General features: G+C 37.6%; 1 long non-coding RNA gene across 1 annotated transcript in view; it reads right to left on the minus strand.

Annotated features, from left to right (window-relative positions):
• Window positions 1-4,068: 4,068 nt before the first annotated feature.
• LOC142874357 (uncharacterized) overlaps window positions 4,069-27,118 on the minus strand; it is a 39,399-nt gene continuing 16,349 nt past the window's right edge. The window contains exon 3 of the long non-coding RNA XR_012922169.1: window positions 4,069-4,141. This is a non-coding gene — a long non-coding RNA (uncharacterized LOC142874357). The remainder of the gene's footprint in view (window positions 4,142-27,118) is intronic.

Below are 27,118 nucleotides of genomic sequence, written 5' to 3' on the forward strand. Positions count from 1 at the left end.
ATAGAAATGCAAATTTGTATATTAATATAGTACCCTGCAGTCTGGCTGAACTCATTTGTTAGTTCTAATAGTTTTTTGGTGTTGTGGTTAGGATTTTTAATGTACCAAATAATGTCACCTGCAAATAGAGATAATTTTGCCTCTTCCTTTCCAATCTAGATGGTTTTAATTTATTGTTATATTTAATTTCCATGACTAGAACCTCTGGTACAAGGTTGAATAAAAGCAGTAATAGTGCAAGTACTCTGCACTTGCACTCTTGTGATGTAGCAAGTACTTATAATTTTATGTTGTCTTGCATTCATTTTTCTTTTTTTTTTTAGTTTTTAAATTTAAGTTTAACTTTCACAAACTAGAAGCAAAGTCACCCTTGATACAATTTTCTATACTATACACCTGAATGGCTCCAGCTGGTGACCAGAGATAAAAACTTAGGAAGACATCTCTCCCTGCCAGCAGACTGGGCTTTCTGCTTTCCTGCTGCTTCCTCTAAACAGAGCATTCAGACATGTGCCTAAGAACTTAAAGTGACCACCTTTCAGTCTCAGCATGATCTCGTGGTTCTAGCGCCTGCTTGCTTTAAACCCATCGATTAAAGCTCTCCTGTTAGGATAACACCCTGGACCCAATAAAGGTGTTGGCCTCTGTGTCTGTGAGTGTGTTCTCAGGGCGTGGGCATGCTGTGTACCCCCCAGGGTCCTTTCACACTGTGGCTGTGTCATTGAAGCCACGCCTGCAATCTGCCCTCTGATGGTGAGGAGCAGCCGGTCCCTGCTGGTGCTCTTCTGTTCGAACCTCTGACTGCTCCTAGAAACAGCAGCTACCAGCAGAATTGATTTTAAAAACTCGGAGAGTTTCATACAAAACAAGTGAATAACCTTGTTTTTCTCCTGATCTAAGACAAAAAGCATATAGTCTTTCACCATTTAGTCTTCTACAAGTGTGACATGTCCTCATTGCTACTCACTGACCCATCACTCATGGTCCATATCCTGGGAAATAGTTTTCAAAGGTTCGTTGACCTTCATTTGAAACTTCAGAAAATGTTTATAAAGCCAATTCAAATATCAAACTTCAATGGCATAAAAGAAAAAAAAAAAGGCATAAAAGGAAGAAGATACTCACGAAATAATAGTCATTGTCTCAAATACAGATAATTTTATGAAAAGAATGTCTTAACTACTTTCTGTGGTTCTACTGCTTTTCCCCATTCCCTTCTGTGACCCATAAACCTTACTTTATTTGGCTTCTTAGTTGTTTAAAGAAACAAAGTACAATACAAGCATACATTCATCTATCCTGATAATTCCAGAAAAAATAGCAGAGTTAAATATAAATTGACCTTAGTCTTATTAAACAGTTACTCTCCTTGACAATCCAAGGCTTTATAATGAAAGTACATTTCTCTCCATTTAGAAATTCATACACGTAAAGCCATTAAAATAAAAAGCAGATCCAAATAATGTAAATGGAGATGAAAATAAATATTAAGTCACAGACATACGGTTTGTGACTGATTACTAAATATAGTATATGAAATTTTCTGATACAATATGCAATTTTTATTAGTTGAGTAAAGGACAATTCTACTCTTCAAAGTAGCTAGTTGTATTAAATTTGAAGAACATACAATGGAAGCATTAAGATGAGTATGTCTTTACGAAGAATAATGCTATAAAACACTTATTATGCAAAGCAAGCCTGCAAGAGAGAGGAGTGCAAGGGCTCGCTGTATTTGAGGTAGACTCATCACATGATCCAATAAATCTTCCCCTTTACCATCTGCATTCTCATTAGCTGGCCGTGAGGATGCAGTGCTGAGCACAGCCCTGCGCTGAGACCTGAGTACACACACCTATGAAATATACATGGCCGGAGGAGCAAAGGAGAAAAGAAGGGAAACATTTTCTGAGTTTTGTCTTCACTTTTTTTTTAACAATAACCAAAAATATTCTATACACACACACACACACACAAAAACAAAAACAAAAACGAAAAACCAAACAATTCAGTGTGTTATTCTTGTGAGGCTAAAGGACAGGATTAACAACAGAAGGTAAGAACAGTACAATGCAACCAGTCTGTGAATCATTCTGATTGGACCAACTGAGCCATGGACAATTTCAACACTGGGCAATGCAACACAGGATAAGGAAACATGGAGAGAAGTGATGCTATTCTGACTGTCAGAAGTACAAATACAAAGAGATTCTCCACTTTTGCCTATTGGAACTTATGATGGATTTAAAAGCAGGTGCACACTGAGAGATTTTTGTTCAAGTGTAACACAAATTGTGTCACAACATGAGGATGAAATAGGTTGTTTGGGGCTATGTTTTAGTACATAAACACTAAAAACATGTTAATGAATGTTAAAGTGCATCTTAATAATTTATTTTCAAATAGTACTGTCACCTGTGGAACAGCTTTTATGCATTTTAAGTAATGTTTAGTTTCTAAAGAGCACCTTAGAGGTTACTTTGAAGATTCATTGTATTAACTTTCTCAAAGAGCTTTTATATTGTAAAGAGAATGTCATTTAGAAAACGAACCTCCTGGATGTTACACATCCCTAATTATAGTATTGCTTAAGATAAAACAGGAAAATCATAACCCAAGGCTTCTTCACAGTAACCTCGCTGGGACGGTAACCAGAAGGCCCACAGGAAGCATGCCAGAGCAGAGGGTGACTGGTTTTCCGTAGCCCCCGCTTCCTCATGTTAAGCAGCCTCCCAACCAAGGGAAGGCAATAACTTCTTAGTATTAAAGCAAACTCAGCAGATTTGTTTCCTTTGTTCCCCAAGATAAAAATTAAATGAGACTTTGGAAGTGTTTTTCTGTATGTGTGTTCTCAAGTTTTGCCCTTGTTAATTTTCTGCTCTTTATTAACGAATTAGTAGTTCCATTCTAGAGTTTGCCTTAATTATTTCACCTGGGAATGACAAATTTAAAAAAAATTGTAGTAAGTAACCATAAAGAGGAATCTTAAATAAGTATCAGGGATCAAACCTTTACTTTTAGAGGCAGTCCTCCGGTGAGTAGTTAGCTACTAGGAGCCAGAAAGAATTGTTTTTACTGCCTCTGTTTTATTTCTCTTGGAGAAAATAAAAATCCAATAAAAGTGTTTAACCACACAAACTCATCAAATATTAAAAGAATCGTTTTCTCAGCATCAAACCAAATTTGGTTCAGTGTTGGTTTCCACATAGGAATAAAAAGTTGAGCAGCATTACAGATTAACACTGTAATGTGGGGAAGATTGTGGAAGCTTCAGTGGTGGTACAATTTGCTGAGGGGTCGGGAGAAATGGAAGACCAAGAATGTAAGGACCACATCAAGAAATATGGCTCTCCATTATAGTAAAAAAATATTCTTTTTTGCCTCCTTTTGATTATGAGTCCATTGTCACACTTTATTTTTATTAAACAACTCTTTCGTTTGCTGGAAGACTCTGAGCCACTTAAAGTTTCACAATGTACAAAGAAGAATAGCTTTAACTTTGTTCATTTACTCTGGTTATAAAACACCAAAAATATTGCAAAATCAGAAGAAATAATTTATTCCACAGAAAAGTCACAAAACTCTGTTATGCATCACTTTGTATGTTGACAGCTTTGGGTAGGGTGTCTTCAGGCCATGGTCACACAAAAGATCTCTAGGGAGATGACACACCAGAGTCAGGCTCAAGTTTACCAGCTATTAGTTCCTATTGATGTGGATCTGCTCTGAGCCGGTTAGTTAGAAAATAGCTCTAAAGGCCGTCTTTGATGGATCATTGCTTGGAGATACAAACCCCGGACTGCATTATTAAAACATCTTGGAATCAATTCTGTGCATTTCCAAACAAGCTCTGGCATAGATATGACCACACCGCTAATACAGTTTACTTCTCTGAATTCTAGACCCTTAACTTCCTAGGCCAAAGCCTGTCATTATGATATCACCTTATCTCTGCAAATTAAAAGTTTTCTTATCTTAATTCATGGAGAGTTAAAAGATGTCGGCACCCTGCCCCACATCGTTTTCCCCTCCCCAAATCTTAGCAATCCCCAGTGTCTAAGAGCATAGGCATGCACCTTATAGTGTTTGGGAGTTTTCACTCTAACTTGTCAGCTGAAAACTTCTTGTCAACTTCCATCAGCTGAAAATAAGAAAAAAAAAGTAGCCAAATTATTAAAAAATGTACTGTTATTTACTAATACAAGCACTTTACATGCAACATTTGTCTTCTCAACAATCAAATGCGGAAGGTATTTGCAATATCACCACTGCACAGGCAGGGATGATGAAGCCTGCAGAGGGAGGATCACTTATTCAACATCTTCAACTAGGTTCCTTATGAGCAGGGATCATGTTTTCTCCTTCTGTGGTGTTCCCGTTAGCACCTAACACAGTTTCAAATCTTTGTCAGTGCTCGTTAAAAGAGGTTGAATGGCAGATATGGCAAGCTATCCTTCGATCCTTGTCCTTGATCCCCTAAGAAAGTCATATGTTATGTTTTAAAGAAGGCAGAAACAGAGATAGCATGTTTGCAGCATGTTAAAGATCCTCTGACGTTTATTTGGAAATGTCTACAAGGACTTTTTCAAAGTTAATTCCCAATGACGGTAGGCTATGGTTAACCAGTTGTCCTAAATCTTAGCTATACTGGAATCACCTAGAAAGCTTTAAAACACCAATGCATTCCGCAGCAGACATTTAGATTTAATTTATCTGAGATGGGACCTGGGCATCAGCATTTTTAAAAGCTCATCTAGTGATTCTAATGTGCAGTTAAAACTACTAGGATGAACATTTAAATGCCTAATTGAATTTACTTCTAAGGTCTCTCACAGAAGATGTGCTAATGTTTTATTCGGCAGCAAAAAATATTATTTTCTATTAGTTGTCATATATTTATTAAGAATATAAAATTGAAGAGGGTAGAAACAAATGCACTCAGAATATTAAAAATTAACAAAGCTACTTTATAAAGTTCTTCTATGATTAGGTCAGTGAGGCAAAATTAATCTATTTTGACAAATGCAAAGCCTTGAATATTAAACAGAGATCTAAAAGTCACAATATCTTAGCAATTATTTCTAGACAAAAACTAGTGGATAGGAGTATAATGCTTTGGAAAATAGCTTTAACTAACAGAACACCATAGGAAGGAGCTTCAAGGGTTATTTATTAACCTTATTATATCTCTCCTTTCCTCCTTCACTTCATTCTTTCTCTTCTTCCTTCCTTTCTTCCTTCTCTCTCAAGTCTCCTTAGAAGTCACATCATTGATTTGTTCATATAGGTGTGTTAAATAAATGTCATAATAATGGAAAAATTCTATAAAATAATTATACTCAAGAAGAAAATATTTGCAAATATACCTAAGTTATCCATTTTTTGTATAATACAGGTTAAGCATCCCTAATCTGAAAATTAAAATTTGAAATGCTCCAAAATCTGAAACTTTCTGAGTGCTGACATGACACCACAAATGGAAAATGCCACACCTGACCTCATGTGACAGGTTGCAGTTAAAATGCAGTCAAGCTTTGTTTCATGCACAAAATTACTAAAAAATAGTATATAAAATTACCTTCAGCCTCTGTGTATAAAGTGTATATGAAACACAAATTATTTTTATGCTTAGACTTGGGTCCCATCCCCAAGTTATCTCATTACATATATGAAAATATTCCAAAATCCATCTGAAAAAAATTCAAAATCTGACACAATTCTGGTCCCAAGCATTTTGGATAAGGGATACTACTCAACTTGTATAGATATTGTTTGTGTACAAGCTAAAATTTATTTTTCTTACAAAAAAGAATATTTTTCTTCTCTGTTTCTTATAAATATATTATAGGCAAGCTAATTTCTACTCTAAATTCTACTCATTTGGGACTATCAGTTGCAAAAAAATGTAAAAGATGACATTGGTTGCTACAATCCAGCAATTGATATGTTTACACAATCTGAGCTCAGTGTTCTGGTGTGGCATCACCAATGAATTTTGTTTTTAGACAACTAAAATAAAATAGCTTTAAGACAAATAGATAAGATTTAGAGACGATTCTTCCAGATAACATCAAACTAGAAATTTAGATCATAGTAGCCATTTTGTGATGCTCTATTGAAAGAGGGAAAGAAAATATTATTACTCAAATATTTATGCAAATAATCTTAACAGTAAGTTATATTTGTAGCTGCCACAATATTGTTAATAATATTACCTAAATTTTACTCATTATTGCATAAGTGCTGTTTCAGGGTGGTGGGAGACCTATCCTTCCAGAGAATCAATAGAATTGACAGTTGAAATGACAGTAAAGAGGAAATCAATATCAATCAGCAAATATTCAAAGAAAGGGATTTCCATAAATATATGCAAAATGTAAACTAATGAAATAGAGATGATTGATAAAGTAAAACAAATAAATGGCAGATAAGAACATTTTGGGGAGGGCTGTAGTGCAGGATGGTTTCAATTTTCTCATCAGAGCACCAGAGAAGTTCTGAGCAGGTATGACCAATTGAGACAGGAGTCAGACAGCCCTGCAGGCAGTCAGATCAGAAGAAGGCCAACAGGATGGGAAAGTCACAGAATGTGAATATGCTTAGCTAAGATAAATGTAACCAATAGGGACCCTGAAGTTATTTTACTTTAGCCATAACATCTTTATCTAAGGTAATAAGGGGAATTCCTTTAACTGGGGCATGGGTACAGCTGAGGTGACGGTGTCCCTAAAAGAAATGCCCTCATTAACATAGTCAAAATCACATCTGTCAGAGCCATGACAGTTTAGAAATGCCATCATGGCAACTCCCAGAAGTTACCCTATAAGGTCAAGAAACGGGAGGGTTCTAGGAACTCTCCACTCATTTTCCAGAAAATCCATAATATTCCACCTCCAGATTAGCATATTATTAGGGGTTAGCATAAAAGAACAGACCCTAACCCTGGGGTAGCACTGTTCTTTTCCGGATCAGTCTGCTCTTTTGCCTCCTTCTAAAAGAGAGCACTTTGTTTTCTACAAATCTATCTGCTTCTGCCTATACTTTGTGTTTGAATTCTCTTTTGCTTGTGACCCTGTGCATGTCCTTCCCACATGGAGGTCAAGAACCCTCTGGTGGTCCGCACTGACATCACAGTGACAGGGACCGAGAAATGGGTCTGAAAATTAGGGGACGAACAAAGAGGATGTGAAATGTGAGCAAAAGAAAAAAAACAAACAAAAAAAACCCACAAGGTGTTAGTTGGAAGCATGGTGTTACCATCAGTTCAAATGCAGAAAACCAGAGGAGGAGAAGGCTGAGGGAGGAAAGGAAGGATCAAGAGGTTAGATTTCAATGTGTTGAGATTAAATATTTATTAGACATCAAAATAGAAATGCATAGGAGACATAGGCACAAAACTGAGTTCAAGAGAGACATCTAAGCTAAGGGAACGCTTGGCACGTAGATGATGTTCAAAGATGTAAGACTGTATGGCATCAGCAAAGCAGTGAGAGGAGGGGAAAGAGTGGAGTTCTGAGCTCTGAGACAGGTTGGGGAGAAGGAAAGATTGAAAAGAAAGGGCCCTTCAGGTAGCAGGAAAAAAACAACAACATAGTATCAGGGAAGCCACATGGAAAAAAAAGTATTAAAGAGAGAGTGATCTATTGAATCAAATCCCATGAAAGATAAAATAACATAAGGATTAATAACTAACCACTGGGTTCAAGAACCAAAGGCTATTAGTGATCTTGACCTGAGCTCTATAGTTAGGAGGAAAAGCCTGGCGGGAAGAGATTTTAAAAGAATAGGGAAGAAGGTTGGGTGTGGGGGCTCACACCTATAGTCCCAGCACAGCAGGAAGATTGTTTGAGGTCAGGAGTTCAAGACCTGCTTGGCCAACATAGTGAGACCTCATCTCTACAAAACATAAGAAAAAAATAAGCCAGGCATGATGAGGCACACTTGTAGTCCCAGATATTAGGGAGGCTGAGGCAGGAAGATCTCTTGAGCCCAGGAGTTGGAGGCTGTAGAGAGCTATGATGACACCACTGCACTCTAGCCTGGGCAACAAAGTGAGACCCAGTCTCAAAAACAAACAAAAAAATTAATAGGAAAGAAATGGAGGCAATTATCAAAGGAAACTTTCCTGAGTAAAAGGAATGGAGCAGTAATTAGTAGGGTAAGAGAAGTTGAGGAAATTTTTATTTTATTTTTTTAGTAAAAAGAAAAATAATAATAACAGTATGTTTTTATGCTATTGATAATGCCCCAATGAAGGAAAACAATTTGATGACATCAAAGGAGAGGAGACCTGAGAAGGTAAAGAGAAATGGAATTGAATGCAGAGAACTGGAGACGTGGATAGTTCATTTGTGTCAGTGTCTGAACAATACTGACACATAGATAGCCCATCTGTGTAAGAGACTGAAAGTTAGACATGGGTAGGAGCGCAGATGCACTGGTGGCAGTCTATAGAAGTTCTCTTCTGATGGCTTTAATTTCCCCAATGAAGTAGAAAGCAAGGTCATCAGCTGAGAGGGAAGACAGATGAAGTGTCTAGGGTTTGAAGAGATCAACTATGAAGTGGTCATCTAGGATGTAGGGAAAGTAAATAGATGAGGGATAGGGCCCACTTGAGGCTTATGATCATGAATTTAAAGTGAAAACAGTCCATTATAAATTTTATTAATTTTATATTTATTTATATATTTATTAATTTAAATTAATTTTAAGAATTAAAAATCAAGTGTATAGCCATTGGCAATTTACCTGGGACCCTAACAGACACCCATATTCTGCCATTTCTCCTGATTAAATATACACTCCAGCCATATAAAAACACTTTTACCTTGCCAAACAAACAATGCTTTGCCACTCCAGGATAATTGGCATTCATTCTTTAAACCACTTTAGATAGACCTTCTTTTCATATAATTATTCCCTGACCTCCCTTTTATGGGCGACTGTAGCACTATCTATTATTCTATCATGGTGTAGGTAACACTGTTTTGTAATTACTTTGATGACAGGCAATGTGACAGTGACCACTCTCATATCCTAGTGCCTAGCACAATACTATCTAGTAGTTGCTAAAGAAATATTGATTGAAGAGGAAACACAAACTTACAGAATAAACACCACAAATCAGATGCTCCCAAAACCTCTTAAAGATTTATATTTTATACATTTTTCAGATGAAGATATGAGACTAAAGTTACTCATGTAATTTTTTGAGGAATATATATTACTAGCTAGTTAGTGGAGGATTCAATCCACACCTGTCCTGAACTGGTGCTCTTTTCACTGCACCCTGCGCCTATGGTCAGCCTACCAGAGCCTGCTGGACTGTAGCCCTGCCTTGCACCATAGAGAATTCATTTCCTATTCATTACATTTGGTGATTATTTTTCTCTTAGAGCCTACTTATAAGGGAAACTATTTCCTTTCAAAAGGAAACTATTCAAAAACTATTTAAAAACAAAATAGTTTCAAAAGGAAAGCTAACATTTTAATAATCATAGAAGCCAACACAATTAAATACTTGTTTTAAATTAAAAACCTTGAGGGGACTAGATAAAGATGTCAGAATTCTAAAATATTCCCACATCCTGTCTCCACATTCAGAGCTTAGAAAGACTGGAGAAGGCGATTCATTTACCATTAATTTTTTGTTTTATTGTTATTAATGTTAAAAATTTAAAGGAAAAACACCATATGATTGTCCCAAAAGATTATATTAAAGCATTTTCTATAATTAAATATACATTTCAAATTTAGAATTTAATTTTAAAAGCTCTTCAATTAAGGTCTGGCTGTTTTTTATGAAACTGAAGTTTCATCTACCCTCTCCCCCAACAGCCCTTACTCCAAGGGAATTAAAAACATGTTCACATGAAAACTTATAACAGTTCAAGGCACTACTGAGGCTCAGCTAGCCATCAATAGGAGAAAGAGCTAATGAATGGTATACAATGAAACACCACTCAGCAATAAAAAGAACCAAATTATTGATATGTGCAAGATCATAGATGAATCTCAAAAATACTGTGCTGAGTTAAAGGAGTCTTAAACAAAAGCCTTCCTGCCTGCCTTCCTTTGCTTCTTTCATGTGTTTTAAACCTGACTTAATATTTTTTAGCTTAATTAAAGAAATTTTTGCAGTGTTGAAAATTTGCATAATTCTTTTAAAGACAGTTAACTCTAAAATCCTAACATACTGCATATGGAGAAAAAAGGTAGGAATATATGGATGGAAATAATCTATTTATTTACATTTGCTGTTTATATGATGAGTAGTAATTTAGCCAGGGGTAACCATTCATTAAAAATGAAATAAATCATTTACATAGTTTCTGTAGCTGTTTTCATGATACAAAAGCAAAGTAGAGCAGTTGTATAAAGACAGAGACTATATAGCCCTCACAGATGAATACATTTACAGGAGTCCCTCCTAATCCACAGGAAATATGTTCCATGACTCACAGTAGATATGTAAAACTTATGGATAGTACAGAATCCTATATACACCATGTTTTTCTCTACATATATATACTTATAATAGGTTTGATTTATAAATTAGGCACAGTAGGAGATTTAAAACAATAAATAATAAAATACAGCAACTGTAACAATATGCTAGCATCACTACTCTTGTGCTTTGGGGCCATTATTAAGTAAAATGAGCATTACTTGAACACGTGGGATGAAGGGATGATTCACATCAAGAGCAAGAGAGTTTGTACACTACTTAAAATGATGCATAATTTAAAACTTATGAATTGTTTTTTCTGGAATTTTCCATTCTCAGACCATAGTTGGCCATACATAACAAACCACAGAAAGTGAAACTGCAGGTAAGCGGGGACGACTGTATCATCTGTCTCATTACAGAAAATGTTCTGTCATAACCATTTCTCAGGACATGGGATAGAATAGTCTTTAAGAGCGTGAGTTCCAGTTTCCTTCTTTGACTAACCACTTGACTTTGAGTGAGTCACATAACTCTGAACCCAGCTGTCCCCAGTCCCTGAGATGCAGATAATAACAAGCGCTTCTATTTAGTTCTCAATCTGTCAAGTGTGCAGTGAGCATTTAAGGTCAAGAATATATTTCAACAATCATGACAGCTGGTGCCGAGAATACCATCGAAACATAAATAATGGCCTTGACAGTATGGCTGAGAAGACAAGACTAACATATTTGAAACATGGGAGGCATATACAAGACAGAACATAAATATATATAATTACTTAGTCATATAGTAAATTACAGTATATCCCTATAGTGGTATATTTTGCAGACATTAAAAATCATTTTTTCAAAGAAATACATTTGTGGCTATTTGGTTTTATTTAAGATACCTAAATACTGCTTCCATTTTTATAATGGCTATGAGATATTGTTGGCACTCTTCCTTGTTGGCACTGTTTAGTTAATGTATTTTTTAATTAATTTACCTATTCCATGTAATTTTCAAATTTACTATCATAAATTTTAAATTTACTGTGCAAAGTATTTTTTTCTATTTTATAGCATCTTGTTTATTTCTTTATTTTTTATTGATATCTATTAAATGTACATATTTTGGGGTACATGTGATAATTTGATACACTCATATAATCAAATCAAATAATTGGAATATCCATCACTTTAAGTATTTATATTTTCTTTATATTAGGAACATTCAAATTAATTATCTTCTAGCTATTTTGAAATGTATAATCAATTAATGATAACTATAATCACCCTATTGATCTATCAAATACCAGGTATTGTTTCTTCTAAGCGTTTACTTGTACCCATTAATCAACCTCTCTTCATTCCCCACTACACCCTACCCTTTCCAGCCTCTGGTAACCAGGAATCTACTCTAGGCAGAGTATTTTTAAAGTTATATTTACTTCTACCTGTTGCCTATGTAGTTGTGCCTACTCTCTCATCAAACTTCCTCAAGTCTTATCCAATATTCCAATATTTTTAAAGAACCACTGTTTTATTTTGGTAAACCTTTATTTGTAACTTTGCTTTCTATTCTATTTTTTAGTCTTATCTTTATTTTCTGTTTAATTTTACTTCTCTGGGCTAATTCTATTTTTCTTTTTCTAGCTTCTTAAATCGGACATTTAGCTAATTAATTTTCATTCATCTTTTCTAATAATAGGTTTTCAAATAATAAATTCCCTTCTAAATATTGCTATAGGTGCATCCCCAAAGGTTTAATGTACACTGTATTATCATGCAGTCCAAAGAATGTTTAAATTTCTACTTTGCCACATTAATTATTTAGAAATATAAGTTTCAGTTCTCATATATATGGCATACTTTTAGTCATGGTTTTACTATTAAATTCTGACTTATTTGTGTTGTGTTGAAAGAATTAAGACAATTAGGCTCATTTGTGGCCCAGTACATGACACATCCTATGCATGTTCTGTGTATGCTTGAGAAGAATGTGTATCCTCTAGTTGTCTCATGTAGTGTTTCATTTGGCTGATATATCCAGCTTGTTAATATTGTTAGTATCCATACTAACTTCTGTTTCCTTCATCCACCAATGACAATTCTGCTAATAATTTTACCTATCAACTTTTGCTTTATATACTTTGAGTCTAGGTTATTAGGTACAATCAATTTTACAATTATTGTCTATTTTTAGTACTTGAAACTTTTATCATTATACCATTACCAACTTTAACCTTATAAATAGTGTTAAGCTTACTTTGTTTGCTATTAATATAACTATTTTTCATCCTTTTATGGATATCTATTTCTATCTATATAGCTGTCAATCAATCTATCTATTTTGATTAATAGGTAGATCCCTTATAGGTAACATATAAGATTTTTTTAAAAAGCAACTTTGCCAGTCTCTCTAGTTAACTGATAAATGTAGCCCATTTATATTTATTATAATTAATAATATATTTGAATTTATTTCTACTATGATATTTTATGTTGTCTATTAGCCTACTTATATGTCTCCCTTTTTCCTTCTTCCTGCCTTCTTTTGTATTCACTGAGTTTTTTTAATCTCATTTTTTAGAAGTTACCAACTTTATATTTTCTTAAAAATTACCCTTGATAGTTTACCATGGTCATTTAACTTAAAACAGCCCGAAAGCATCTTCATTGTCCTTCTACATAATAAAAGACAGGTAGAATATTCTATTCACCTCTACCATTGTCACTGAAACTGCACCAGGAGTTTCAGCCTAGGTCCAGTTGCTCATCCATAGCACAAAGATCCAATTATGGGGACAATGGGCTACATGCATTGGGGCAGATTGTAGGGGTCGATGAGTCCTAGCCTCAGGAAGTCTGTTCAGAATCTCAACTCCTTTGTCTCACAGAAAATCCATCATTTCTGGGAAACAATTCAAAAGGTCAAGTGGTTAGTTAAGAGAGATGAGTATAAAAAAATATATTGATATTTGTTCACAGAGTCTGTTACACCATCCTTACATGCATTTTTTGAAATATTTTAGATGTATCTTGCATTATTATTATTTTGATACCTTCAAATTAAACATTCTTTTTTTAACAGTCAATTTCTGTTTATTTTTGCATATATATTTTGTAAAGCAGGTTGTTTAGTAACCATTTCATCTTTTATTTTGGAATTTCCTTTGGAGATCAATCTTTTTCCAGGATCAAATATTTTTACATTTTTTGTGTGAAGTTGCTAGCAAATTTTGTCAATATTTTGTTATTTGAATTCTTTAAAGATAATTTTGCTTAGTTAGATATTCTAGGATGAGTTATTCTCTGGGCACTTGGCATTTATTTTCCCGCTGTCCTCTGCTTTCTATCAATGCTGCTAAGGAGTCTTCTATTCGTGTAGCTGGCATTCTTTTTCCCCTAGCAATCTCTGGTTTCTCTCTGGCTATTTTCAATAATCTGTATTTTAATTTGATAATCGGACGTTTCATTAAAATGTGTCTAGGTGTCAGCTTTTGTTATACCATGTTTAGATTTTTTGCTTCCTATATATGTAAATTCAAGTCTTTAGCCCATTGTAGTGACTCAGCTGCAGGCATAAGTATAGTTGAGCCATCCCAACTTTTCATGTGTCCAGGACTTACTTTTACTTTCCCCTGAGCAGCTGCTAATACTTAAAAACTCTGGGTAACCCAGGTCAGTTTTTGTCCTCAAGACAACTCTAGCCTCCTGGACTGCTTTTGTCTATTTCTGGATTGCCCCCAGGGCTTTCTTGTGAATTCCATATTTATTTAAAAGTAGACATTATAATTTTCTGGTATTTTATAAAGCTAGAAGGATTTTTGGAAAATCCAGTTTGGCCAATTAACAGACATAGCTGTTCAAATTGGGCACAGTAACTATTATTGTTAATCATTTTAGATAGAATGAAATATTAGATAGATAGATGATGTTGAATAATACAAGGTCAAAGTGCCAATATATTCCAGATGTGAGACTTAACGCTAGATAATTTGAAGCCAATTTTACTGTGTTCTTGCATACTTTCAGCGAATGTAATCATTGATAGCTAAGTGAATAACCTAAAGCAAAAAGCAATAGAACATTTTAATCCTTGGGCTTAGTCTTACTCCATAATATATCTTGCATTTTTGAAACTATAAACTTAGTATTTTTAATTACTTACCATATGGTAAAACTGGCAGTCCAGGAATATGTCATTTTTCCTGTAACTTTAGAACAGCAGTCCCCAACCTTTTTGGCACCAGAGACCGGTTTCATAGAAGACAAGTTTTCCCCCTATGGGGGCTGGGGTTGGGAGAGGCGGAGCTTAGGCGGTGATGCGAGGGATGGGGAGGGAAGCAGCTGTAAATACAGATAATACAGAGGAAGCTCCACTTGCTCTTGCTCAACTGCCACTCACCTGCTGCTGTGTGCCCTAGCCTCCCCTGCCCCAAGTTTCACGGAGAATGATTTTTCCATGGAGGAGGTTAGGGTGCAGCCCATCTAATGGGCCACAGACTGGCACCAGTCCACAGACTTAGAACGTCTAGTAGCATATCGCTCCACTTTTCTAAAGAGAACACGTACAACAGTTTAGGAGAACTTCAGGACACGAAAGAGTCACTCAATAAAATTTAGGATATTGGAGTTAGAAGGGAGAAAGTTATTTAGAGGCAGGACATATATTCTGGCGCTGTTAGAATCACATTGTATAGGACACTGCCCACTTCATTAACATATAAAGCCAGCTTTCTGTTAGAGGTAGAGATTACAGAATCCCTGATTATGCTTTATTTTTAAAAAGTATACTTGAGGACAGAAACATGTTTTCCTCAGTTTTAATTTTACCAGAAGAGTTTTATTAACAAGTGCTCTTTTTCAAAAAGATAAGGGTAGAAAAAATATCCATTCTTTATCTCATTATTGTTTTATTTAAGAATTGACAGGCGGCAGTCACAGCTCTTGTCATTTGCATAAGTTGGGCGACTTTCCTCCATTGCTTACAACAAAAACTTTTGTAGAGCAAATGCTCACAGATTTAGGGCTTTCAGCAATGACTTTTCAAAATAGTAACTTTTTAAAAATAATAATATATAGGAACAAAGATGGTGGACAAGAAACACCACCAGACAGAGTGTCTCTGCAAAAAAGACAGATTCTAGAAGAAATCAGAAGAAAGAAGGAAGCAGACGAGCATACAAAGGACAAGGGTCGGAAGGAGGAGTACGGGAGACTACGGGAGACTCCCCGGGAGGAGGTTGCCGAGGAGAACTGAAAGAAGAGACCTCCTGGGAAGCTTGGAGATGAGCAACAAGGGTAGGTGGAGTGGTTAACTGTCCCCTCCCTTGCATCTCGGACTGCTGGCAGGCTCCCAAGTGGTTGGAGAGACCTGCAGACACCAGCCTAGAGACGGCCACCGCCAGTGAGCAGAAAGCCTTTAGCGGACACGGCACCTCCCTGTGCACAGACCCCAGCCGTGCTGCAGGCGCCATATTGCTTCATTCTCACCTCCCCCTTCCCAATCCAAGGCTGCCGAGAGAGACAATATAGCCACCAGCCGGAGTCATCTCCAGGGAATGGGACCTTCCTTTTTGTTGCCCTTCAGCTGACTGTGGGGTACTCAGACAGGGAGTTCCCTACCCACCAGCCCTCCCAGGTGCTGCTGGCTGGGTGAGTCCAGGAGAACGGGGCTGACCCTGAAGCTGAGAGGCAGCTTCAGGCTTGGACTCCCTGTGGGTGAATTAGGACTGGCACTCCTCTCCCTGGTGAGGTCAGGGATTGAATTCTGAGGCCCAGAGGTCAGACCTGCTGATCAGATCCCATGCACCCAGGGCTCAAATTCTCAGGGGCACAGAAGAGATATTCATGAACAGTCTACTGAGGTGTGTGTGCCTTTAGGGGAAGATCAGCATAGTTGAGGGCAACCTTCCTCACAAAGGAGGACCATGTGACCGGCCCAGGTGGGACCATGCACAGGGAACCTACCGGTCCGCATCACAGCCAGGGGAGACCGGTGGTGTGAGGTCTGCCCTGATGGCAGAGGCCCAGGAGAAGCCGCAGATTTGGGGAGGCTGGAAAGGAATGAGGCCTGCTACAGACTATGGGTCTCAGATGGCACCACCCTCACACGCAGACTTTCTGACTGAGTGGAGCCATTCTAGCCCCTCCACGACAGCTTTTCCCAAAAGCAGAGAACAGAACTTTGACCCCTGCTAACAGCATTTGTGGTGTCTGAGGACAGGCTTACCCAATGGAGCTCCACCCAGACTCACTCCCAGACCAGCCCTCACTGAGGTGGAGAATAGGGACACACCTGGAAGTCCCAGGGCGCCACCCACCACCTGAGGCAACAAACAGGATACAAACCCCCAAACAACAGTACAGCCTGCTCCTCTGAGCAAGCGCCAACAACTGCCAGGGAGGATATTCTGCACACCCTTTTCACAGCACCTACTGACTCATCATACAGAGTGTAGTCGAATCTTACCCACAAACACCACCTACCAGTTCAGAGACTAAACAGGGCATGTCAATACCCAAACAAAATCTAAAAGCAAGAAGCAACAACTGATCCAGATGGGAAGAAATCAACAAAGGAACTCTAGAAATATGAAGAACCAAATAGAAAACACACCCTCAAAGAGGAGCACCAACCCCTTAGAAATGGACACGAACCAAAATCAGACCTCTAAAATGACAGAAGAGGAATTTCGAATGTGGATGTAAGAAAATTCAACTTTCAAGAACAACTCAATAACCAACACAAAGAAAATGCAAAATGATTCCAGGACCTGGAACAAAAATTCGCTAAAGAAATTGAAACAATGAAGAAAAGTCTAACCAAACTCCTGGAAATGAAGAATCAATTCAGGGAACTACAAAACATAGTTGAAAGCCTAAAGAACAGGGTAGCTTGAACAGAAGAAAGAATCTCAGGGACTAAAGAAAACACCTTCCAATTAAATAAATCAGTCACAGACATAGCGCAGAGAAACAAGAGAAAAGAGCAAAGCCTACAAGAGATGTGAGATTATGTAAAGAAATCAAATGGGAGGGTCATAGGGTTACCAGAGGGGAAGAAGAAAACACTCAAGAGTTGGACAAGCTATTTGAAGATATAATAGATGAAAATTTCCCAGGCCTTGTTAAAAATCTCCAGATACAAGTTTAAGAAACTCAAAGGACCCCTGGTAGATTCAATGCAAACACAAAGACGTCACGACATGCAGTCATCAGACTGACCAAAATATCAACTAAAGAGGCCCTTCTAAGCTGTAAGATAAAAGAAGCAAGTAATATACAAAGGAAAGCCAATCTGAATAACACTAGACTTCTCTACTGAAACTTTACAAGCAAGGAGAGACTGGAGACCCATTCTCACTCTTCTGAAACAGAATAATGCCCAGCCTAGAATCTTATTCCCTACAAAACTAAGTTTTGTATACGGAGGAGAAATCAAGACATTCTCAGATAAGCAAAGACTGAGGGAATTCACCAAGACAAGACCAACCCTTCAAGAAGTACTCAAAACAGTGTTACACACGGATCAGCACAATAAACACGAATGTAAATCTACTCAAAGCTAAAGAACAAAGCCCAGATACCACAATGGCTCAAGAGAGAAAACAAAGCAACAAAGTTCAACCCAACATACTGAACAGAAATCTGCCCCAACAATCAGTTATCTCAATAAATGTGAATGGCTTGAACTCCCCACTCAAGAGACATAGGCTGGCCAAATGGATAAAAAAACACAAGCCAAGTATCTCTTGCCTTCAGGAAACACATCTAACCTGCAAGGATGCAGTTAGACTAAAGGTAAAGGGGTAGAGAACAATATTACAAGCAAATGGAAGCCAAAAGAAAGCTGGCGTGGTGGTGCTGATTACAGATAACTTGGTTTTTAAATCAAAAAAAGTAATAAAAGACACAAAAGGTCACTATATAATGGTGAAGGGAACAGTTCAACAAGAAGACATAACAATTCTAAATATATATACACCCAACCTTGGTGCACCCAGATTCATAAAGCAAACTCTACTTGATCTAAACAAATGGATAAACAACAACACCATAATAGTCGGAGACTTTAACACCCCACTGACAGCCAGGACAGATCCTCCAAACAGAAAATCAATAAAGAATTAATGGAATTAAACAGACTCTACAACTAATGGGCCTGACTGACATTTACAGAACATTCTACCCTAAAACCACTAAGTATATGTTCTTCTCATCACCACATGGGTCATTCTCTAAGATTGACCATATCCTAGGAAACAAACCTGTCTCAAACAATTTAAAAAAATAGAAATTATACCACATATCTTTTCAGACCTCAATGGAATAAATGTAGAAATCAATCCTAACAGGAGTTCTCATTTCTACACAAAGTCATGGAAAATAAACAATCTTCTGCTGAATGATCACTTCATAAATGAGGAAATCAAGATGGAAATCAAAAGATTCTTTGAACTAAATGACAAAGGAGACACAAGTTACCAAAGCCTGTGGGGCACAGCTAAAGCAGTCCTGAGAGGAAAGTTTATTTCCACAAATGCCTATATCCAAAAGTCAAAAAGATCACAAATAGACAACCTAATGAATCATCTCAAAGAGCTGGAAAAAGAACAGACTGACCCAAACCCAGCAGAAGAAGTGATATCATTAAGATCAAATGAGAACTGAACGAAATTGACAACAGTGAAACTATATGGTAGATTAACAAAACAAAAAGTTGGTTCTTTGAAAAAAATAAACAAAATTGACAAACCATTGCCTAGACTAATGAAAAGCAGAAAAGAAAAATCCCTAATAAGCTCCATCAGGAACAATAAAGGAGAAATTACAACTGATGCCACAGAGATACAAGTCATAATTTATGAATTCTACAAAAACCTCTATGCACACAAACTGAAAAACATGGAGGAAATGGAAAAATTCTTAGAAACACACAGCCTCCCGAGGCTCACACAGGAAGAAACAGAATTCCTGAACAGACCAATATCAAGTACTGAAATTGAAACAGCAATAAAAAATCTTCCTAAATAGAAAAGTCCTGGACCAGATGGTTTCACACCCGAATATTACCACACCTACAAATAAGAACTGGTGCCTATCCTGCAAAAATTATTCCACAACATCAAGAAGGATGGAATCCTCCTCAACTATTTTATAAAGTGAACATAAACCAGATACCAAAACCAGGAAAGGATGCAACCAAGAAAGAAAACTACAGACCAATATCTCTTATGAATATAGATGCAAAAATTCTCAACAAAATCCTAGCCAATAGAATCCAGGTGCTTTTCAAGAAAATAATTCATCACAACCCAGTGGGCTTCATCCAAGGGATGCAGGGATGGTTCAATATACACAAATCTATAAATGTAATTCACCATATAAACAGAAGCAAAAACAAAGTCCATGCGATCCTCTCAATAGACGCGGAAAAAGCACTTGACAAAATTCAACACCTTTTTATAAGAATGCTCAATAAAATAGGCATAGATGGGGCTTACCTAAATATGATACAAGCCATATATGACCACAGCCAATATCATACTGAATGGGGACAAATTCAAAGCATTCCCACTTAGAACTGGAATAAGACAAGGTTGCCCACTACCTCCACTTCTATTCAACATAGTGTTGGAAGTCCTTGCTACAGCAATCAGACAATCAGACAAGAGAGCGGAATTCAGGGTGTCCGTATGGGAGCAGAAGAGATCAAACTTACTCTTTGCTGATGACATATTATACCTAGAAAACCCCACGGATTCAACCAAGAGACTCCTTGAATTGATAAATTAATTTGGTAAAGTCTTAGGATACAAAATCAATACACAAAAATCAGAGGCATTCATATACACCAACAACAGTAAAAGTGAGAACCAAATCAAAGACTCAATTCCCTTCAAAATGGCAACAAGGAAAATAAAGTACCTAGGAATATATTTAACCAAGGAGGTAAAAGACCTCTACAGGGAGAACTATGAAACACTGAAGAAGGCAATAGCAGAGGATGTAAACAGGTGGAAGAATATACTATGCTCATGGGTCGGCAGAATCAACATTGTTAAAATGTCTGTACTACCCAAAGTGACCTACAGAGTCAACACAATCCCTATTAAAATACCACCATCATTTTTCACAGATTTAGAAAAAATAGTTTTACGCTTCGTATGGAACCAGAGAAGACATCGTATAGCAAAGTCAATCCTAGGCAATAAAAACAAAATAGGAGGTATCAATTTACCAGACTTCAAACTATACTATAAGGCTACAGTCATTAAAACAGCTTGTGACTGGCACAAGAACAGGGACATTGACCAGTGGAACAGAACAGAGAACCCAGATATAAAACCATCCTCATATAGCCAACTAATCTTCAACAAATCAGACAAAAACATACACTGGGGAAAAGAATCCTTATTCAATAAATGGTGCTGAAAAAACTGGATAGCCACATGTAGAAGACTTGAAACAGGACCCACATCTTTCACCTCTCACAAAAATCAACTGCATAAAAGACTTGAACATGCTGGGTAAAAGACTTGAACATTAGGTGTGAAACTATTAGAATTCTAGAGGAAAACATTGGAAATAATCTTCTAGACATTGGCCTAGGCAAAGAATTTATGAAGACTCCATAGGCAATCATAGCAGCAACAAAAATAAATAAATGAGACCTGATGAAATTAAAAAGCTTCTGCACAGCCAAAGAAACTGTCAAGAGAGCAAACAGACAACCCACAAATGGGAGAAAATTTTCACAAGCTACACATCCAATAAAGGGCTGATAACTAGAATTTATTTAGAACTCAGGAAAATCAGCAAGGAAAAATCAAACAACATTATCAAAAGTGGGCAAACGGCCGGGCGCGGTGGCTCACGCCTGTAATCCTAGCACTCTGGGAGGCCGAGACGGGCGGATTGCTCAAGGTCAGGAGTTCAAAACCAGCCTGAGCGAGACCCCGTCTCTACCATAAAAATAGAAAGAAATTAATTGGCCAACTAATATATATAATATAAAAAAAAATCAGCCGGGCATGGTGGCTCGTGCCTGTAGTCCCAGCTACTCGGGAGGCTGAGGCAGCAGGATCGCTTGAGCCCAGGAGTTTGAGGTTGCTGTGAGCTAGGCTGACGCCACGGCACTCACTCTAGCTTAGGCAAGAAAGCGAGACTCTGTCTCAAAAAAAAAAAAAAGAAAAAAGAAAAAAAAAAGTGGGCAAAGGACATGAACAAAAATTTTTCAAAAGACAGCATAATAGCCAACAAACATATGAAAAAATGCCCAACATCTCTAATCACAAGGAAATGCAAATCAAAACTGCAATGAGATATCACTTATCTCCAGTGAGAATGGCCTTTATCAAGAAGTCCCCCAAGCAATAAATGTTGGCATGGATGCGGAGAGGTAGGAACGCTCCTACACTGCTGGTGGGACTGCAAATTAGTTCAACCTCTGTGGAAAGCAATATGGAGATACTTTGAAGCAATACAAGTAGATCTACCATTTGATCCAGCAATTCCACTACTGGGCACCTACCCAAAAGATCAAAAGTCACTTTATGAAAAGACACCTGCACTCGAATGTTTATAGCAGCACAATTCACAACTGCAAGGGTGTGGAAACAACCCAAGGGCCCATCAATTCATGAGTGGATTAATAAAATGTGGTATATCTATACTAAAGTGAGCTGTCCTTGGGTCAGATTGGCCGAGACCCAAAGTCAGCAGAACAGGAGCCCATTGCTCATTCCCACAATAAGCAGGACATGACTTGTTGATTGGCTGAGAGAACCATTCCTTCGGGCAAATGACCAAGAACCTGTGGCCCGCATGCGAGCCAAGGTTGTCTGGTGCCCTACATGCAGTGGCAGATGTTGCAGATGGCCAAGGACCTGTGGTTTCGCACTTGAGCTAAGGTTGTCTGTTAACCTGCATGCGGAGGCAGACAGTAAAGAGAGAATGTAAACATTTAAAGGACAACCTAGTGCTATGACCGGAAAAGCAGGTGCTATTGCCCATGGGAAGTCACGTACCAAAACATACCTGGAAAAGTAGCTGGCATGAGAAAATAACTGCGGGACACTTGCCCAATCAAACTGTATAAAAATAAAACGACTGGCACTTTAAGCTGCTGCAATCTTCAACTGTCTCTGTGTCTGTGTACTTTATTTTTCTGGGACTGCAGCCAACTCTGTCTGTCTGTGTCTTATGTCTATGTCTTTATGTGTCATCCCCCGTCCTACAATCGGGCCATGACACTATAACATGGAGTATTAGTCAGCTTTAAGAAACAATGGTGATATAGCACCTCTTGTATTTTCCTGGATGGAGCTGGAACCCATTCTACTAAGTGAAGTATCTCAAGAATGGAAAAACAACCACCACATGTACTCACCACCAAATTGGTATTAACGGATCAACACCTAAGTGGACATATAGGAATAACATTTATCGGTTGTCGGGCAGGATGGAGGGCGGTGGAGGGGATGGGTATATACAAAGATAATGAGTGAGATGTGTAACATTTAGGGGATGGTCAGGCTTGAAGCTCTGACTTGAGCAGAGAAGGGGAGCATAGGAAATTTATAACCTTAACATTTGTACCCCCATAATATGCTGAAATAATAATAATAATAATATTTATTATCTATATTATGGCTTGCAAAGGAAATATAACTCTCCAATCAATCATACATTCTATTTTGGTAATTTCCACTGGAAAAAAAATGTCTCCAGATTTATACTTTATATCTTCATTCAAGTGTTTTAGAGAATATCACACACACACACACAGAGAAAATCACTCCCTAATAAAATATTTGGTATTCAACACAGAATAAAAGTCTGTACCTTCATTTTGATTTTTACCATAATTAATTATTGACATCTATTCCTAAAGGGGAAATTAGAATTACTCTAATTTTGAGATCACTACTTAGAATAATTGCTAATCTAAATAATAAACTTCAAACAACCTTCCTCGTAGAATTCCTGTGGATCAATTTTATTTTACAGGAATGATGATGGTATTTAATAAAAGTTCTAACCTTTAATAAATTCATTTTGGTAGATTTTGGTGCCTGAATGAGACAATAACAAATAATAATTTGGTATATTTTCCAACTATGCTGAATTATTTAGCTTAAATATTCTAAGTCATATAAAATTCAGTGAAAAACTAAAAACAAAGAAAGAAGGACAAAGCCATATTAAAATTGTATGTAAAGTTTGCGCACCGTATATAAAACTAAGTTAAGTGGGCTAACTAAATATCACTTCATGTAGAGTTTTGGGAAAACTCTTTCTCCTGTAAGAGAAAAAGCAGCCAAGGTAGGAGAGAGTATGAGATCTTAATCAAGTGAGTCTTTTCCCCAATCTTGTGTGGCAGGATTATAGATGGGAATCCTGGGACCAGATTTAGAATATTGATCTGTTGTCAGTGACATGAATCAGCACAGCCATAGGGTGATGCTTCCAGACAAAGAGAAAAAAATGCTCCGAGATAAGAAAAAACAATGTGTTGCTCTCAAGACTGGTGCTGTAATCACTACTAAACTAATTAGTAGGACAGTAAAGGCTGAGGCACATTGGAAAGGCCAGAAGAAGCAAAGTCAATAAAAATGGTCAGTGAAGACAGAAAGTCAACATGCCTGGCTGATGGATGGTGCTGAAAATCCCTGAGAGATGAGGTGACTTCAGATAAGAGGGCTGAGGGAAGACACCCAGTCATGGAGAAAGCACAAAGGTAAGGGTCAGTGAAAAGATCAGCCACAAAAGGAAACGGCTGCCACATTTATCATTCGTAGTGTCAGGATTGACACTGGATCAATGGAGTTGCCTTTTTTACAACAGTGCAATGCAAAAATCTCCACATGGAGCTCTCGCATGGAGAGCGGAAGTGAGAAGCCTGGCCATTTGTGCACCTTTTAGTAATGAGAAATTGGATATTAAAACAGAGAGTGGCCAGACCATGTGTGACAGTGGAACTCTGACCCACAACCACTGCAACTGTTCTGGGAAGCATTGGGTTCAGGAAGGTGAACAACAAATTCTGCAGCTATTTGCCCCAATCAGAGCGTGAGCAATGACTGCCATCTCCCCTAATTTGGCCCCTGCTTCCAACTTGGGACCAACCAGAGAAAGCCAAATACCCTCGCCAATCAATCATGTAAGACTCCAGGATTCTGCGTGGCCTGCCCCCAGATTCTTGGTAACAACAACCTCCTACCAAAGCCACACTTTTTTTTGTTTTTTTACTATAAAGCTTTCCCATTCTCCTGAGTCTTTGAGTCTCGGCCAAACAAAAATGACGGTGACTGCCTCCCTTTCTCTAGCATGCTTGCTAGACAAATAAATAACTTGTTTTCATTTGGGTTGTTTTGTTTATTGCTGTAATTTTCCTGGAGGCTCCACTAAAACACATTCTGAACTGCTCAGCACCGTGGCCCCCAGACTCTGATGAGGGGCAGTATCTATGGAGGCCTTTCATGCCTGGCTTCTTGTGGCTTGTCAAGGCTGTGTTGACACAGTAAGTCAACGCTGGACTGAAACTCTGCTCTCTTTGTAGGAGGCCCTTGGTTATTCACTTTCAGCTTAGTACTTCAGGTTTGCTATTGATTCCCATTTACTAATATTTGGCATCCTTGGTGGAATAAGGCCATTACCTTTCATCCCTTTTTGCTCTCTCTTGTGCTTCTGTTTTGAGAGGTACTGTCTAAATCTAAAGTTGTTTGTTGTAAGAAGGAGAATTATGATGTAGAACACAGGCATTGGTACTATAAGCCTGGTGCTTAAGCTGGCCTGATAGATTAGTGAACTGCCATTCTTACCAAACCAGCTTCCATCTGGAAAAACTCTCCTGTCAGTCACCAACAAGATTGGATGACGCTCCTTGTCCTTCTCCTTCTCCTTCTCCTTCTCCTTCTTCTTCTATTTCAAGAAAATATGAGAGTACAAACATTTTGGTTGCATTTTATAGCTTTGCCTCTCCTTAGCATGGGTTAGAGGCAACATTCTTTCTGGTTTTCCACCTGCCTGTGGGCACAAGCTGCCAAGTCTGCATTTGGAGCTTACCAACTCCCAGGCTGGGGGCCTGAGACACCAAGTGCACAAACATCACTTCCAACGTACTTTTGCCAGTTCTCATGGGATTACCTAAGTGTAAATCCCCTCTTTCTGCAGGAAAAACTGTCATTTCTTTTATGAACCCTGTTACAATCCTAGTATTTAAGTCTATCTCTTTACCAAAAATGATTTGGGCCTTTAGTGGCCACTCTGGAAAACACTTGACTTGAACAAATTGTTCATTTTAAAGACACTTAGAAAAGAAAGACAATAAAATTTCTCAAAGCCAGTGAGCAGCAGTTTTGGATTCACATGCATAGGTTTCCAAATGAAATTCTGATTCAAACATGGCTTCACTTAAATATTCTTTGGCCAAAGCTTTGACCAATATGAAAAACTTAAACAATAGCAAACTAGACTCATTTGCCTAGCAAATCTTCCCCCAACTTGTCCTCCAGTTAACTTCAGATATCCAACTCTTCTTCCCCCAACCTTCTGATTTCTCTCCTTTAACACCTCCATGGACTTCTCCCCCCTTTCATGGGCCCCACCTCCTCCCCATGACTCTCCTAAGATTCCAAAAGATCCATCTCTCCAACAAGCCAGATATGCAAGCAACAGTAGAATTTAGACCTTGAACTCCAGCTGAATTAAAAGCTATGATTAAGGATTACAAAACAATTCAAAATTCTTTGGGGTGTATACAACTCAGAGTTACCTGAACTATATCAACTTGTACTTCTGTTTGTGGATCCTCAGACATTAAATACTGGGATGGCAAAAGCCAGTTGGATTGACCAGGACAGATACAGGATTTTTCTTTCCATAATAAATGTGAGGGTCAAAAAGTAGGGCAACATATCCTAAAAGCCTTACCTGAAACATTTCTAATAAAAATTGAATGGACCACCACTTAATCATACAAATAACGAAAAATTATAGGAGAATTTCAGAATAGACTAGAAAATATCTTCTGACAATATGTGAACGTTAAAGAGGTGCCAATATAACAGTGGCTCTTTTTTTGTCAATGGAATTAAACCTGAAATTGAACCTAATTAGATAAAAATTAGAATTGGAAATAGCCACCTTAACATGACCTACAATACCTGGCAAACATTTTTAAAGAGCCTTACAACAATAACAACACAGGACCCAAAATAAACTTATGGCCCTGTACATCAAACAATTGAGTGGACAACCTATAGAACAGGGTATCTGAGGATATTATAAACAGAAGAGACACTGGAAAAATGATTGATTTTACATAAATGAAGCCATGACAAATAAAAATCTCTTAATCCAGATCAATGAGGGTGCCCAATATCCTTACAATTAAACATTCAAGGTGAATTAACCATAAATATAGGTGGTCAACCTTAGCAATTCCGGGTAATATGGGCATGACTTTTTCTACATTTATTCCTGCCAACTTTATTCAACATTTTCCTCATAGTAAACAGGTAGCAGGTATTTGAAATAACCCACAGATTTCCTCTGTCTCCTAGCCCTTAACTGTAACCCTTGGGAACTTGACTTAAAAAGCATTTCTCCCTGCTCTGTTATAAAACCACTGCAAATTTAATAAAGAGTGAGTTAATTTCCAAATGGAATTGTTATA

The sequence above is a fragment of the Microcebus murinus genome, chromosome 12 (genome assembly GCF_040939455.1).
Source record: "Microcebus murinus isolate Inina chromosome 12, M.murinus_Inina_mat1.0, whole genome shotgun sequence".
Taxonomy (NCBI): Eukaryota; Metazoa; Chordata; class Mammalia; order Primates; family Cheirogaleidae; genus Microcebus; species Microcebus murinus.